Source organism: Eptatretus burgeri, chromosome 8 (assembly GCF_056783735.1).
Source record: "Eptatretus burgeri isolate ZD-2024b chromosome 8, Ebu_testis_v1, whole genome shotgun sequence".
Taxonomy (NCBI): domain Eukaryota; kingdom Metazoa; phylum Chordata; class Myxini; order Myxiniformes; family Myxinidae; genus Eptatretus; species Eptatretus burgeri.
Window position 1 is genome coordinate 10,099,474 of NC_140968.1, and position 17,800 is coordinate 10,117,273.

The 17,800-nt window shown below is 49.8% G+C and overlaps 1 protein-coding gene and 1 non-coding gene across 5 annotated transcripts in view; one reads left to right on the forward strand and one right to left on the reverse strand.

Annotated features, from left to right (window-relative positions):
• Positions 1 to 844: 844 nt before the first annotated feature.
• TRNAY-GUA (transfer RNA tyrosine (anticodon GUA)) lies at positions 845 to 932 on the reverse strand. Its single transcript is given in 2 exon segments — positions 845 to 880; positions 896 to 932. It is a non-coding gene; the product is annotated as a tRNA-Tyr (tRNA).
• Positions 933 to 1,288: 356 nt separating this feature from the next.
• LOC147021073 (interferon-stimulated gene 20 kDa protein-like) overlaps positions 1,289 to 17,800 on the forward strand; it is a 52,438-nt gene continuing 35,926 nt past the window's right edge. For 2 of the 4 annotated variants that reach the window (XM_085890808.1, XM_085890805.1), the window contains exon 1: positions 1,289 to 1,406. The gene's annotated coding sequence lies outside the window, so the exon portion shown is untranslated. Of the gene's footprint in view, positions 1,456 to 1,543; positions 1,816 to 17,800 lie in introns of those variants that run through there. The other 2 variants (XM_085890806.1, XM_085890807.1) reach the window with 2 other exon arrangements.

Here is a 17,800-nt window from a genome sequence, read left to right on the forward strand (position 1 = left end):
GAGCTTGGTGTTAGAGCATGTTGCTTTGGAACTTGGTGTTAGAGCATGTTGCTCTGGAACTTGGTGTTAGAGCATGTTGCTTTAGAGGTTGGTGTTGGAGCATGTTGCTATAGAGCTTGGTGTTAGAGCATGTTACTATAGAACTTGGTGTTGGAGTATGTTACTGTAGAACTTGATGTTCGAGCTTTTTGCTCTTGGCTGAGTGTGTGTGCAGGTGACGTGTCAGGTGTATGACCAAAGTCAAACTTGTTTAGGGGTTTGTTAGTAACTCTGACACGTCAAGCACGTGACTCATGTAATTTTTGTGGGGGGGGGGGCGGACTGAGGGGAAAGAGGGGTGGGGAGGTAAAAAAAAAAAACCGGCGGCCATTTTGTAAAACAAACAAACAAACAACAAATAAAAATGGCGTCCTCCTTTTTAAAAATATCTGGACGATCAAGTAGTATATATTTTTTAAATTTGGTTTAACGTACACGAGTCGATACGACGTCACACGTGATCTTCATACGGTGAGAAAACCCAACGGACTGACAGGAGAATGGCGATGACGACACAACACGTGCGAGCACCACAAAAGGACGAAGCGGTAAAAGTAAAACCGACCACCCGTGAAGAAAGCTTCTCCATTTGGGGGAAAAGAAAGTTTGAAATACGGAGGGTGGAGCGCACTCTGGTGGAGCGCGGGAAAAACAGACCACAATGGGATGGGAAATATAATAATTTTAAAATTAGAGTAATTCGACATGAAAGTAGGGGCTTCATAATATCCTGGTAAAATAAGGAAATTAAAAAAAAACGATGAAGAACTAAACACAATTCAGGTGTGAAAAATAAAAATAAAAATCCTTCGAGCCGGATTCGAACCAGCGACCTAAGGATGCCTTTGGGTTCCCACTACAGTCCTCCGCTCTACCAACTGAGCTATCGAAGGCTTGACGGGGAAAGGGGAAAGTTTATGACTAATCACCTCATACTAAATTAATATTACCGTCATTAACTTGTTAGTTACGATATTTATATTGATTTATTACTCGGTGAATACTTTGAAGATGTCTCACTTCGTGAACGTCGTGTCCCTTCATGAAAACAAACGGATAAAAGAACGTTTGAAACTTCGATTCCCCCCCCAAAAAAAACAACAACAAAAAAAAAACCTTTCACGAAATTACAAACTTACCTCAAGGAATTCATTCCCTTCCCCAAAAAAAACTTTCACCCAAACTTTTTTGTGTTTTTGTTCGTTTGTCCATTTTTTTTTCACCCTCGTGGGCTCCGTGATGACAGTGCGTTTCGGTCACGTGACCCCCCCCCCGTCCGTACTGTCCTGGTGTTCGCGGCTCCGTTACACACTCGATGATTCATTCCGTTTCCCGAATGCGTTTTGTTTCGCCCTCTTTTCAAACAGGTACGTGATGGTTAAACTGATCGTGCTCATCCACTCGAAGTCTCCTGAGGTAACTTGCTTCGCTCTTCGGGCTAAGGAGGGGTGGGGGGGGGGGAAGGGCGAGCAGTTTGACTACCCACAAGGCCTTGGGGCAAATTGACTGAGGAGGTTTCAGGTTGTGTTGATGGACCTTTGAAAGTTGCGGAGAGTCGCTCGGTCGTTCGTTGTCCTTCCTTGTCGCAAACGATCTGTGCGTTGCACAAACTTTGTGTTCACGTCAACCTGATCTCCCACAAAGCAGCAGGATCGTGAGGATCGTGAGGATCGTCGCTTTCTCACATTCTCCTCAGGTCTTGCTCCTCTCGTCCCTCCTCGAGTGCGAACACATTTCACACTCCCTCCTAATTCCTGGTTAAATTCCACAATCCAGGTTCGTTGCTCTCTCCCACTTGTGGAACCTCCTTCCCCGGTCTGTTCAACCCGACTCATCTCAACAGGGCTTCACGTTGCGGGTCCACCACCACCACCACCACCACCACCACCAGGTGGTCCTCCACATCTCCCTGTGATCTTTACTCCTCACACTGATCCCCCCCCCCCGTACATTTCCTTCCCTCTCCTGTTTGTTCATCCCATTGCTTGTTGTCCTGCTGTTGCGCCACTCTCAGAGCGTTTCCTCGCTGCTCTCTGACCCCTTCCTTGCAATGTCTTCCAAGAACCTAAATTCTGGACACAAAAAAAGAGAATTTATATATTTTAAAAAAAAGTTCTACATCTCCAAATTCCCCTTTGTAATTGCTTTCGTTTTCTCAGATCAAAATGCATTATATTATGTATACAGTATATATATATATATATATACCAACAAAGGTACCCAGCGTTGCCAGGCAACGCCGGGTTCCTCCTCCCATAAAGATACCCAGCGTTGCCAGGATCTAATATTACGTAATGCATCTATTGGACTACTCCAAATTAAGCGCATATTTAGAGACCAAAATTTTATTCATCAAGCTGCAAGATATTGAACATAAATCTCAACAAAATTGAACGTATTATTGTCATGTTTTGGGGTGGACGATATTGAATGTTTTTCCATCAAGGGCCAGAACGTGTACATTCTAAATTGTTTGGCGTTCCACGTCGAACTCGAGATGCAGCAGCCCACATCGAGTCGACTTGACCGTGTGAAAAAGATGGAGAGGACGGATGTAAGCCAGCGACCTTCCGTGATTGGCCTCGCGCTTTGTCGATCGACATGGCAAAACCCAGTCCAACTGGAAACTGAAGTCTCTTGAATGAAAATGGCAGATCAGTTGGCATGATGGGGATTCTTGGTGTAGACAACCTTCTCCTTTGACATTTCCAGTGATTATGGTTGCTTCAATCACGTGTGGCATTGATCAACCGTTTCATGCTTTCAAGATGGAACTCCATCTTGTTCCATTGCAGAGCTTTGGAGCATCCAAATTCCGAAACAACACGACAGGGATCCTGATTTTGAGTACCAAGTTGTGAGGTGGCAATCCAGGAGGTTACAATGAGTTGAGAAATTCAGTGGGATAATGCACAGTCTGGTCTGTTTCGAGTACGGTCAACAGATTTGTATGTCCTTGAATCACCTGGTATTTTCTGGAGCAGCCTGGAATTTATGATTTATTGAAATAATATTGGTATCATAATAGTGCTCTATTATAGCAAAACAACTCACCTTAATGTGAAGTCGTTGTTGGAGGTTTACACGTTGGCATGTGGTGGCACGTGGGTTGTGCGGCAGGCATTGTATATGTGCATCTACCCGAGTTCAGTTGATGATGGTACAACTGCACCACACGTACCACAACGACTCCAAAACTCATTTTTTTTCGCTCTTCTAACTTGTATCATTGTATGCGTGGCTTATCTGGCTTTAATCTAATAAATTTGTTTAATCTTCTCTCCATTCTCTGAATTCACCTTTATTGCATCCATCAAGCAACGTGTTTAATCGCATCTTTGACCTAAAACTTAATAAAAAAAAAAAAAACAGTTTGCTATGAATGTTCACTTTCCATCAATCATTCTTTTTTTTTACAATTTCAGTGCCAACGCACCCCTCTCACCCCTCACTCTCAAAGCAACCAACACACACTTCTCCCTCCAAGCCTCCCTCTCACCTCTCTCAAAAACTCCCCCCTCACCTTTCACCCACCATTCATCCCCTCACTCATCCTTCACAAAGTCCCCCCCCCCCATCTCTTCCACAAAGCAGCATCCTTCCACTGCCCTCTCAACTCCATCTCTTCACTCCACCTCCTCAAATCCTCAACTGCCTTCTTCCCCCTCTCTTGTCCCCCCTCTCCCCCAGCACCAGAGCCTTTACTCCTCCTCATCCGGCCCCCTCCCTGAGCTATTCTGCAATCCCCACACTCTTTAAACAACCCTCCTTACCTCCCCTCCTCGTCCCTTGTCCTACCCTCCCCTCCCCTCCCCTCCCACCCCCTGTACCTAAAGCCTCCTCCCCTCCGTCTTCATGAACAGTGTGGACCTCAAATATCCAGGACCTTCGCTCAAACCTTTCAGATCTTTCCATACAGGTTGCCACTGACAAACCAGACATAATCTGCCAAACAGAAACTTTCCTCCCCCAAGACATGTCTGACTCCCAAGTATCTCTCCCTGGTTACTCCCTCCTCCGGTATGACAGAACTGAGCCTCGTCCTTGTGGAGGAGTTGCTCTCTTCATCAAAGACTCTATTCCTCACTCTCCATGCACTGCTCTCACTCCCCCACACCCCAGGAATACCTCTGGCTATGGCTTCCCCTCAACTCTCACCTCATGTTTATATATGTACTGTACCATCCACCGAACAGTGATGACTCCATCTACACCTCACTATCCGAAAACATGGACCAACTTCTATCTTCTCATCCAAACTCTCTCTTCCTCATATGTGGCGACTTCAATTGTCATCATGCCAGTTGGCTAGGTGTGGGTACCTCTCTCACCTGCCATGGCACTTCAGCAAAAGCTTTCTGCGACTCATTGGGACTGACTCAATCGGTCAACTTCCCGACCCAGATCTCAACCAATGGTACTCCATCTCTTCTGGATCTGATTTTGACAAATTTCCCTGACAATATGTGATGCTCTTCCTCCGCTCCAATCGGTTCTTCTGACCACGTCCTTGTCAAAGTCGACATCTCTCTGGCTATTATCAGAGAACCACTTCAGCGCCGTCGAGTCTGGCATTTCACTCAAGCCGACCGACAGGGTCTCCAAGCAGCCATCAAACTTATTCAACATCAACTCATCCTGGGAATTCTTTCAAAGAAACTTGCTCTCCCTCATGCACAGATTTATCCCCTCTCGTCTGCAGTTGTCCTACCCTTCTTCCCGCCCTTGGTTCACTGAAGCTTGTGGCGAGGCAGTTGTCCTGAAACAACTTGCCTTTGCCTCATGGAAAGCAAACCCACCTGAGGGCAATCTCAGTTCCTTCCAAAAAGCTCAAAACAAGTTTGTATCCACCATCAAGAGAGCCAGAAAACAACATCTTTCTAAGCTCAAGTCTGAACTTTCAAACCTCTCCCCTCCTCAAAATCCTGGTGGCATCTAATCAAATCTGTTTCTGGGATATGTTCCCCATCCATCTCCTCCCTTACCTCAAATGGCGGCACTGCTGATACCGCACGTGAAAAGGCTGAATGCCTAAACTCGGTGTTTGCAGCTAAATCTTGTGTCCGAAACCCATCACTTTCTCTACCCACCTGACCCAGTTGCACCCAACTGTCCCTGGACTCTGTGTCCTTTTCTCCTGACAAGGTGGAGAGCTTGCTGTCAAACCTCGACTCAGATTCTGTAACCGGTCCAGATGGCATCAGCCCACGTGTCCTCAAAGCCTGCTCTTCTGCTCTTGCTCACCCTCTCTCTGTTCTGTTCACCCTCTCATTTGCTCAAGGTCATCTGCCATCTGCTTGGAAATCAGAAAACATCACTGCCCTGCATAAAAAAGGTGCAAAAACAGATCCCTGTAACGACAGACCAATCAGCCTTCTCCCAATCATCAGCAAGGTTATGGAATCCATCATCGCTTCAGACATTAAATCCTTCCTCTTCTCCAATGGCTTGATTTCCGATCATCAATTTGGTTTCAGACCAGGTCACTCTACCCTGGATATGCTGCTTCTGCTCTCCCAACAATGGATGGAAGCCCTCAATGCCAGACAGGAAATCCGATCCGTATCCCTGGACATATCACGTGCTTTTGACAGAGTCTGGCACCCTGCTCTGCTCAGCAAACTCTCTTCCTATGGTATCCAAGGTCATCTCCACTCATGGCTCGCAAACTTCATCTCCTGTCGCAGTCAACGTGTGGCCCTAAATGGAGTTCTTTCACCCCCCCCTTTCCTGTCCAGGCTGGAGTTCCTCAAGGTAGCGTTTTGGGCCCTGTTCTTTTTCTGGTTTTCATCAATGATCTCTCCGACTCTCTGGAAAATCCTCTATATCTCTTTGCTGATGACTCCACCCTCTGCCGTACCATCGGTCATCCCTCAGACCGGTAAGCAGCAGCTTCTTCGCTCACTGCTGATCTGGATAAAATCACAAACTGGTCCAACATGTGGAACATGTCTTTCAATCCGGACAAATCTCACACTCTCACCATGTCTCTCCGAAAGGACCATTTCGAAAACCCCCCCATCCACTTTCTCAACAATCGTCTGGAAGAAGTCCTTTCTTTCAAGATTCTGGGTCTCACTATCTGCCATGACCTTTCCTGGGAAAGCCACATTTCAAACCTCGCCTCCAAAGCCAGTCGCCGACTTGGAATCCTCCATCATGCAACGTCCTTCCTCGGCCCACCTGAGCTCCTGACCACTTTCAAAGCTTTCGTCCGCAGCCTAATGGAGTACTGCTCTCCCCTCTGGGCTGGTGCTCCTGCCTCCCACCTTTCTCGGCTTCACGCTGTGGAAACCAAGGCATTTCGGATCATTGGCATCTCCCGCAATGAGGCTGAGTCTTTGGGCCTCTCACTCTTTCACCGCAGGCAGGTCGGTGGTATTTCTGTCTTCTACCGTCTCCTCTCCAGCCTCGCCCCCTCTGCTCTCTCTGTGATTTGTCCCCACCACATTTCCGCAGGGCGCTCAAGGTCCGCCAACAACCCCCTTCTGGTAAAACTACCAAAATCAGTCATCACTGCTCACCTTCACTCTTTCATTCCTCTTTTTTCCCACCTTTGGAATAAACTCCCTCACTCTGTTCAATCCCATTCTTCCCTCCAGGCCTTCAAAACAGCTGTTCACCACCACCTCTTATCATCCCCCATCCAAATCCACGATCTTTTCTACCCCCGATAATCCACCCAACCCCACCTCCTTCAAATTCCCTGCTTTCCTTCCTGAAAGTTCCTGTAATGTCCATCTTGCATTCCCCATGTTCCCCACCCATCCCTCTCCCATCCCTCTCCCATCCCTCTCCCTTCCACAGATCTCCGAATGTCTCTGTTCCCCACTGTTTTGTCCTTCCCACTCCCACCCCTCTTGTCTCATGCCCCCCTTGCTGTGCGTTGTGTGTTCGCTCTCACACGAGCCTCGACAAGGTATACAAAAAAAAATAAAAAAATCTGTACGACTTCTTCAAACTACAGCCGATGGGAACTTATACCGGCCTGAGTTATAAACGCACCAATTTTCCCGATCACCCTCGATCTCGATCATGGTTTAATTAAATGGGATATTCCAAATGTTTTGTTGTCAGACAATCGGAACGCACTCTCGAAAGAACTACATCGGTCTTCTTCTTCTTCTTTCGGCTGCTCCCGATTAGGGGTCGCCACAGCGGATCAACCGTCTCCATTTCGCTCTATCCTCCACACCTTCCATTGACACTCCAACCACCCGCATGTCCGCCCTCACCACATTCATGAACCTCTTCTTTGGCCTTCCTCTTCTCCTCCTGCCTGGCAGCTCCATCCTCAGCATCCTTCTCCCGATATACTCTGCTTCCCTCCTGTGCACATGTCCAAACCATCTCAATCTCGCCTCTCTCACTTTCTTCCTGCAGTTCCTGCAGTTCCTGCAAGACGCAACAGTCTTCCTCCTTCAGCTTCCACCATCTGGCCCTTGGTTCAGCCCTCACTCTCTTCCTCAAGCTCACGTCCAAAGTCATCCGACAGACCACCAATCGATGCTGTCGAGCTACACTCTCCCCTGCCACCACCTTACAGTCTCTAATCTCTTTCAGGTTACATCTCCTGCTTAAGATGTAATCCACCTGTGTGCACTTTCCTCCACTCTTGTACATCACTCTGTGTTCCTCCTTCTTCTTGAAATACGTATTTACCACTGCCATTTCCATTCTTTTTGCAAACTCTACCACTATTTGCCCTTCCACATTTCTCTTGTTGAGACCGTACCTACCCATCACCTCCTCATCCTCTTTATTCTCTTCCCCAACATGCCCATTGAAATCTGCTCCAATCACCACTCTTTCATCCTTGGATACACTCTCCACCACTTCATCTAACTCACTCCAGAAATCTTCTTTATATTCCATCTCACACCCCATATGTGGGGAATATGCACTGATGACATTCATCATCACCCCTTCAATTTCCAACTTCACACTCATCACTCGGTCAGACACTCTCCTCACCTCCTCCAATACCCTCTTGACATAATCTTCCTTCAGGATTACCCCGACACCATTTCTCCTCCCATCCACACCATGGTAGAACAGTTTGAAATCACCTCCAATGCTCCGATCCTTACTCCCCATCCACTTGGTCTCTTGTACACACAGTATGTCCACCTTTCTTCTCTCCATCATATCAGCCAACTCTCGCCCTTTGCCAGTCATCGTCCCAATATTCAGAGTTCCAACTCTCACCTCCACACTTCTACCCTTCCCCCTCTCCCACTGCCTCTGGACTCGCCTTCCCCGTCTCCTTCTCCTCCTTCGCCCAGCAGTAGCACAATTTCCACTGGTACCCTGCTGACCACCGGTACCGGTGGCGGTCGTTGGTAACCCGGGCCTCGACCGATCCAGTATGGAAATTCGTTTTGTTGTCCGCATAATGATTTGGCATAGGTTTTTACGCCGGATGCCCTTCCTGACGCAACCCTGGTTGCCTCTTACGACACACAGGGATATGGTACACCTAATCTAACCGGGGCATACACCGGGCCCAGTACACTGGTACTCATTTCGCTGACCTCGGAAGGATGACAGGCTGAGTCAACCCCCTGGTGTTATACGACTTGGTATATATATATATATATATATATATATATATATATATATATATATATATATATATATATATATATATATATATATATATATATATATATATATTAGGGTGTTTCATTTTTTCTGAAGTGCAATAATTTTATCAGCACAGGTTTGCCTTTGAACCTTTCCTATAAAAAGTGCTTCATGCAAAATCTTTGCGAAATGGGACCGTGTTAACAGGTCGCACACTTTTGAATGGTATGTTGACATTTTTAGCAGCGTCTCGCATAGCGAACGCTCCTCATAGAGAGCTCGGCGTTATTCATCTTCTTCTTGTTCTTCTTTTTGTGAAGACAAAACCTTAATCTCTTGGCCTCAGCTCTTGTATAGACAAGATCCGGATCTCCTTAAATACTGAGCACATGTACGGTGCCTTTTGAGAGCGTCTATCATGAACTTTTAAATATTGTTACGAATTTGGAATTCAATTACACATAACATACAGGTTCCCTTAGTCAGCTATGTCGATAATTGCATGTCGATATGTCGATAGCAATACCGATATGTCGATAGCAGATACCGTTCTTCGGCTGCTGGACACGTATCAGATTGCTGACAAGATCATCGGTCTCTCATTTGATACAACTGCGTCCAACAGTGGCATGATTAGCGGAGCCTGCACCATAATTGAACAGTCCCTTGGAAGACCTCTTCTTTGGCTGGCATGCCGACATCACATTCACGAGGTGGTACTGAAGAACACCTATGAACTCCTCTTCGGCTCTCCCCCAGGTCCCGACATTCCCCTCTTCAAACGATTCCGAGGAAAATGGGACGTCTTGGACAAGACATCTGCCGGTACCCTCAGCGACGAACAACCCCTGGATGAGTGGAGCGAATCACAAAGGCTGAAGATGATAGACTTCCTCAGGAGAGTCATCCATGATGCAGCCCACCCAAGAGAGGACTATCTCGAACTCCTTCAGCTCTCTCTTCTCTACCTAGGAGGATGGAGCGGAGATCTGCCTCGATTTAGGGCCCCTGGAGTCTACCATCAGGTGAGATGGATGGCAAAGGCTATTTATATCCTGAAGATTGCCCTGTTTTTGCAACAACTGGAGCTGACTAGTTCGGAAAAACGCGGAGTCCGACGACTGGCCCGTTTCGTCAGTCTCATTTACGTCAGATTCTGGCATGAGGCAGCTGTCCCAAACTGTGCACCGAAGAATGACCTGGAGTTCTTGGTGATTCTCCAAGTGTTTGTGGATAGACTCGGGTCAACGGCAGAGAAGGCCCCCCAAAGGCACCTCTGGTACCTCTCAGAGCAAGGAGTGGCCCTAGCCTTCTTCGACGAACGAGTGTCTCCCGATGACCGGGCGGCCATGGTCAAGAACCTAAGTCGTCTAGCAACCTCGAAAGCACTCAAGAGACTTGAAAAGAAGAACTTCACTCTCCCTGACGGTCTTTCCAAATTGGTAACAGGGCGAACACGAGAGGCCATTGGGATCTTTGCTGGGAGGATGGTCACTACCCATAACGTGGAAGATGTTTTGCAAGATCCACGAACTCGAGCCACCGTCCGAGGCCTGCAGGTCACCAATGATGCAGCAGAGAGAGGAGTGGCACTGATACAAAAACTCCAAGCGCGAACCGAAGACGAGCAGCAGAAGCAGTTCCTCCTCAAAGTTGTTCATCATCACCGCAACACCGTCAAGAGAACAAAGGCTGGAGTGACTGCTAAGTTCCCTCCTGCTCCTTGAGCCCAACGATATGATTGCCCTGCTCTACTTGCATAATTGTTCTACATTTCTTTTTCATCAATGTTTTTGTTAATTTTCAGTTCAATAAACGTTCGTTGCAATTTTTTGTCTTCTCCTCCATTTGATTTTTTCGAAGTTTCACTTGAAATGTGGAATATTGTCCAACTGTGGGACCAGTAAATATTGACGAATCAAACCAAATATTTGCCTAAAATATTTATGGGTCATAAGAAACAAGGGGACACCCCTTCTGACAATTTTCAACAAATTTCATTTTTTTACCACCATGAGTGAAACACCCTAATATATATATATATATATATATATATATATATATATATATATATATATATATATATATATATATATATATATATACATATATATATATATATATATATACATATATATATATATATATATATAAATATATATATATATATATATATATATATATATATATATATATATATATATATATATATATATATATATATATATATATATATATATATATATATATATATATATATATATATATATATATATATATATATAGTGTTGTGGTTGACCAAATTCGCAAACCACCATTCAGGTCCCTTAGGTGAGATATCTCGGTAAGTATATGTGTAGTTAGGCCCAAACCCGTTGTCTAGAGGGAATAAATGTCATTCATGAGGGCTGCGACTCTTCAGGATAGCCGTTTTTATTTTACTATCTTTATTTTGGACCAGCCGCCATTATTACCACCACCAACCACGTCTCAACAGCCATCACAACAACAACCACCAACCACAACGCCGCTTCACAACAACAACCACAAACCACAACGCCGCTTCACCACAACTGCCACGACCTTTACCGTCACAACTCGCCACCATCGCATCACCGTCATCTCGCGCCACTCGTGGGCACCGATGCTGGACTCGTGCGGGGCGCGCACCGAGCAGCGTGTTCAAAAACATCACGGACTTTCCGCAGAAAAACGGATCAAAAACGACTCACGCCCACTTTTGTTCCGTCCAATCGGTGAGCGAGGGGCGATTTGGCCCCGCCTCCAGGGCGTTGGAGGGCGGTCGCTATATGCAAATTCATGGATCAAAAAGCATTCACGCCCACTTTTCCTCGGGCCAATGGGGAGCGAGGTGAAAGGTCGGAGGCAGAGGGTCAAAGATGAAAGAGCGAAGCCACGGGGCTTATAAAAACGACTGCGTTCGTCAGTCGAGGGGGCAGTTGGGAGTTCGCGGAGTCGGAGTGAAGAGGACGGAGCTGTGGAGAGGCGGCGGCGGCGAAGGCGGTTGAGGGGGTGCTCGCGTCGGATTCGGGGAACTGCGGAGGGAGAGGCCGGCGGCGCGACCGAGGTCGTGGTGGAGACGCTCGTCGCGGGACCCGAGATTTTGTGAAATCCTCCTTTCCCCGAGCATCAGCAACCCCCTCCTGTTTCCCCCCGCGCTGAGATAGTGCGACAAAAGGGGGCCCCCTTCCCACCCCCTACCAGACACTGTCCGCGAGGCCCGCGGAGTTGAGGCACCACCGCCACTTCGCGTCTCATCATCAGACGGGTAGGCCCGACACGGTCTCGGCCCCAGGCCCGCCTACCCCCTCATCCTGGAGGGTGGTTCTCTTTTCTTTTGCTTTGGGAATATGTGTTGTCGGCGCCGTCTGTGAAGTAAAATTGTATAAGTGTTGCCGAGAGCCCGGTAGTCGGATAGATCTGCATTGTTGCATTTGCTTTTTGTCTTCTTCTTTTACATGTGCTTTTGGTGGAATTGTATATGTGTGCTTTCCGTTCATCGCGAAATAAATGTGCTTATTGTTGAACTGTTTTCCCGCTTCGCTTCGTCATTTCTTTCATTGAATCCCCATCTTGCTTCACGTAAAGGGTTGGTCGTGGGCTAAGACGCCCGATAATTAATCGAACCGTCGAAGCCGACGAATAACACCGCTCTGTTATCCCGATAGTACGGAACGGGTCGCTTCAGTGGCCCGTGTCCGAAGTCGACCTGCGGCGAGGTGCGATCGCCCGGTCTACCCTCCGTGTGGGTACTTAGGTAGGTCGAATTTGGCGAGCAACCCTATCCCACGCGGGGGCCGATTGGCTCGATCGCGGCGAGACCGAAAGGTCCACCCGTGACTGGTTCCCGGCGTTAGTCCGAGAGGGTCACGACTGGATTGTCCGTCCGGTGGGCGACGTGCCGCGATTCGAGTTACGTGGCCGTCAGCACGCCGGCGGGCGCGAATCCGCAACACTGGTGTCAGGAGTGGGATACAAACCCATCGCCCTCCTCACGGCACTGGTAACTGAGAACGGGAAAACGGGCTCTCCTGTCTCCAATTAAATTCACGGGAATCGGTCCAGGGGTGAGAGGAGCGACCCCCGATTCCCTCCAAATTACGAGCGATTCAAATTAACCCTTTAAGAGAAGCAAGATGGCGTCTCAAGGCGAGCGGGAGCCGGGGGTATTAGAAATGTATATGTGTAGTAATGTAGAATCCATGGTCCAGGATGAAATCCCTGTGCAGGAAATGTTGGTTGTACAGGAAAACGAACTCGCCCAACTGAACCCAGAGCCCGAAATGGGTGCGGCAGCGGCCGCGGTGTATGACACCTCCCCTCCCCCTCTCCACCAAAACCCCCCGACCCTTGCCGAAACGGCTCACCCAAGCGCACCCGACATGGCCCAGCTATTCACCATGCTGGCACAAATGAATGCGGAAATGAAAGGCATGAACGAAAGGATGGATACAAACACAACTGAATTTAAAAACGAAATGAAAGGCATGAACAAACAAACAATCGAAAAGATGGATCCAAACGCAAATGAAATTATAAACGAAATGAAAGGCATGAACAAGCACATGAAGGAAGAAACGAAAAAGCTCCGGGGTGAGACGCAGAACATGGGCCGAAGCCTGCAGGCGGGCATGAAGGCCGTGACCAGGGAGATAAAAATGGCGACTCCACGTGTAGGAACGAACGAGCTGGGTGGGGGTGCAACGGCTGACAGGCCCGCGGTGGAGGCGGGTAAAAAAATAATTCGGGGGGCGTGTTGGGCGAGGGTCGTGACGATGACCGAAAGGGAAAAATTAAATGGGGAGACCAAAACGTGTGAGACGAGACACGAGGTGACGACAACGGAAATAATAGTAGAGACAAGGGAGGTAAAGGGTGAAGAGGTGACTGAGTTGGCAGAGACACGGGAGATGGGAACGATAGAGGGAAGACTGCACGATGAAGACGGGGTAAGTGACGCACACACACACACGGAGGTAGTGGAGGACAATGGGGGTGAGCTGGTGGACTGGGTGGAGGCCCGGTGCCAGCAGCTGGATGGCCTCCTCCAGGAACGAGGGGAGGGAGTATGCCCCCTTGAGGCGAGTCACGACCAGGTGAGTTCGGTCGTGCTTTGCGAGGTTGAGGGGACGAGTGCTGTGGACGGGTGCTTGGAGAGCTTGGGGGGTATAGAGGCCCCGGAGACCCTTGTGGGGACACAAATCCCCAGTGTGGTTGTCCCTGTGTGTGTGGTGCAAGGTGTGAGTGCGTCCCCGTGTGTGGAAGCGACCCCGTGTGTGAGTGGTGTGGTGGCGATGGTGCCGGAGTACGTGCTTCCCAGCACGCGGAGTGTGGATGAGGAACCGCGGGTGAGTGCCCCCGCGTGTGTGGGTGAGGCACCGCGTGTGAATGAGGCCGTGTGTGTGGATGAAACGGCCAGTGTGGATGAGGCACCGCGGGTGAGTGCCCCCGCGTGTGTGAGTGAGGGACGGTGTGTGAATGAGGCACCGCGGGTGAGTGCCCCCGCGTGTGTGGGTGAGGCACCGCGTGTGAGTGAGGCCGTGTGTGTGGATGAAACGGCCAGTGTGGATGAGGCACCGCGGGTGAGTGCCCCCGCGTGTGTGAGTGAGGCACGGTGTGTGAATGAGGCACCGCGGGTGAGTGCCCCCGCGGGTGTGAGTGGAGTGGTTTGTATGAATGGAGCACCACGTGTGAGTGGTATGGTTTATGCAAGGGAGACCGTGTGTGTGAGAGAGCGGTATGTGAGGGAGATGTCGGTTGGCATGCGGGAGCACGCAGCCGCGTCTCCCGGTGTGAGTTTAATGGTGTGGAGTGTGAGCGTCGTAACACGCGGGAGTGCGTGTGTTGAATGGCGACGACGGCGACGTGAGGAAAGGAAGCCGGGTAGCGGCTGTAGTTGTTTCGGGGACCGTGCCGGGTTCACCCAGCAGTGAGCACGAGGTCCGTGCTGTGCAACGCACGAGACCCCCACGTGCTCGCTTGCGAGAGTGAAGTCCCGGTCCGGAAACGCACGCGGTGGATTTGCCGATCCCGCGGACAGACAAAGTTTAGGCAGGATTACGGATTTGGACCGGACGGGTTCTCCACGCGATCGTGTGTGTTAAGCTCCAACGGGCAAAGCACATGTGTTCGCGTGGGGAACCCCTCGAGACGTGGGGCTTGTGTTTTTTTTTTCTTTATGCGCACGGTGACGCCATGGCTGCACGTGGGGTTGGAATCCGGCAGGAGGGGAATCCCTGCCGGATAGTACCGTCCAAGGAGGGACGAGGTGCACGTGCAGCTGCATGACGTCACGGGCAGGTGTAAAGTGCGCGAGCTGGGAGTTGCCGCGCTGGTGATGCGCATGGAAAAAAAAAAAAAGCAAGCCTCACTTTCGGGTGCACAGGATTCCTGGGCAAGGGGTGGAAGACCCCCTGACCTGGGCACAGGATGGAAACTAGTTAGGGGGAAGGGTTAGCTTCGTTAGACCGACTTCATGGGGCAGGGGTAAGTCCTCATGGAGTCCGTGGAATGGATTAGGCAGAGGGATTTCGTGAGCTTAAGGTTGGGAAATAAAATGATTTATTTGAGGAAATGGACAGACTTGTGGATGTGTAGTGGGGACGTAGTTTAGCTACGTAGTGTTAAAAGGAACGTGCTATAGTTGAAGGGACGACGTGGGAGCACGAGTTAGTTAGGGGAGGTAGTTAGAAGGATGGCAGAGTTCAGCGGTGAGTGTGTTGAAGAGTTGGTGAGTGAAGTGGAAGCATGGTGAGTGAGTGAGGCTTGGTGAGTGAGTTGGTCAGTGGAAAGTGGAAACATGGTGAGTGAGTTGGTGAGTGAGTGAAACAGGTGCTTGGTGAGTGAGTGAGGCCAGCGGGTCTGTGTGTGTGGAGTGAATGGGGAATGCATGGTGCGATGAGTGATTGGGGGGAGGAGTGACTCCCGCCCAAGGGACCCCGGGGTCAGAGTAAAGTGAGTTAGCTGGGTTAGTTAAATTGAAAAATGGAGGTCGTTTTGCTGTTGGTGGGAATGTAGGCTCGAAACCCATTTGGAGGGGTGCAGGAGCCCTGTTGACGGGCTGGGAGCGTGGCTGCGAAAAGTGAGTATCGCTGAGTGGGTACCCCGGGCACCAGGCTCGTTGGCCGTGGTAGGCCAAGGGCCCATGGGGCGCCGGGATAGCGTAGTGGGCACGGGTGCGCCTGCTTGGTGCGGGGGCCCGGGACGCCATTAGCCGCGTGGGCAGTGTTGTGGGCATGGGTGACCCTCGGAAAGGGGCCTGGGAAGCCAGCCTGCCACGTGTGCGTTTCAGGGGAGGTGCCATGGGGAGCACTCCCCGGTGTTTAGGGAGCTAGTAGGCTCGGAGGCAGTGTAGTGCCCGGGGGGTGCCATAGCGGGAGAATCGGCAGAGGGTCGTGCCTGCCAAAGGGAGCCACGTGTCCCAGCCATGAGACCGTGTGAGGGCACGGAGAGAAAATTGGGGGGCGAGGCCCGAAATTGTGAGGACACCAACACAGGCGACGTGAATCTGGGTTGTTAGAACCAATAGTTTAAGCGCGAGGCGCTTGTTGAAAGCCCCGGGGTAGTTTAACGGTTAAATGGATATGGTAGATTAGGAAGTGTACCCCTCCGCACCATCCATCCCCTCGCTCTCGTTGTGGGCCGCTGGACCCACTTTGGTTATCGATCGCTGAACTCTGGGGAGGCCATTCTGAGGCTTGAGTTGGGCCTCGACACAGGACGTTAGCTCTCCCTTATTCCCCTCCGGGAAGGGAACGTAGGGGTTGGGAGTAGGCTAGGTGACAGGATAGGTTAGCCGAACAAGGACGATAAAGGGGGTTAGGGGACGATTTATAGTGGTGAAGTAAAAAAAAAAATAAATAAATAAATAAATAAGTTGGGGCTAAATTGGGGTTTGACAAATTAAGGGAGTGGGTATGTACAGTGACAGGCAAAGGCGATAGGTTGGGAGGGAGACAGGTGGGTAGGTCCGAGCCCGCCTTCCAAGTGGCCAGCACCACCGCACTCCCTCCACCAACCTCCACTGAACGGCAAAGGCTGGCCAACTTCATCGGCTGGCCGTGTTTTGCTTCAAGGCGGAGGCCGGCCAACTTCATCGGCAGCTGTTGTTTTGCTGCAAGGCCTGTGCCATCAGCTGGCCGTGTTTTGCTTCAAGGCCTGTGCCGGCCACTTCATCTGCTGGCTGTTTTTCTTCAAAGCCTGTGTCGGCCAGTTCATCTGCCGGCTGTGTTTGCCTGCAGCGGCCTTCTTCTGCGGGCTGTGTTTGCCTGCTGCCTTTGCCATGCCATGCCCACTGCCCAGGTTCACCAGCCCCGTTCAATTTTTGCTTTGCCCCCCCACCTGTTCATTGCCATGTGCGCCAGGATCAAGGCAACAGTTTGCAAGCTGCAAGAACTGCCCTGTTGGCAGCTACAACACGGGCCTGCAGTGGCGGTCCGTGCACCGTGTTTGTGTTCATCCCTCCATTCGTTGTGTTCATTGCGTGTGCCACTTGAGCTGGCACGGAGACTGCGTTGTGCAGCCCATGCACCGTTGTGGATCACTGCGTTCAGTTCAAAAGGGAAGGCCTTGGACTGCGTGTGAGCAGCCGGCCACGTTCCCTGTCACCTGCATTGTTTGAGCCAGAGACTGCATGCGGGCAGCCTGGCTCCCTGCTAACTGTTTTCTTTTTGCAGAGTTCAGTGATCCTGGGCCATGGTTTAGTGTAAAATTTGTAAGTTAAGGTTAAGATGTACTGTAAATATGAGTGCGCCCCCGGCATGTTTGTCTTAGCGCCGGCAATTTTATTTAAGTCGTCCGTGTGAGTGAGTTTGTTTAGGTAGTTACTCAGCCCTTAGGTTATTTATTTTGGGGACACGAATACCATGAATGTCGCACTCAGGGATCCGTAGGTGAAATGTACTAGGGGAAAACTACACATGATGGCACACGAAAATTTGACGACTCGGGACGAGTCTGTAAAAAGGGGAGGGGGTAGTGTTGTGGTTGACCAAATTCGCAAACCACCATTCAGGTCCCTTAGGTGAGATATCTCGGTAAGTATATGTGTAGTTAGGCCCAAACCCGTTGTCTAGAGGGAATAAATGTCATTCATGAGGGCTGCGACTCTTCAGGATAGCCGTTTTTATTTTACTATCTTTATTTTGGACCAGCC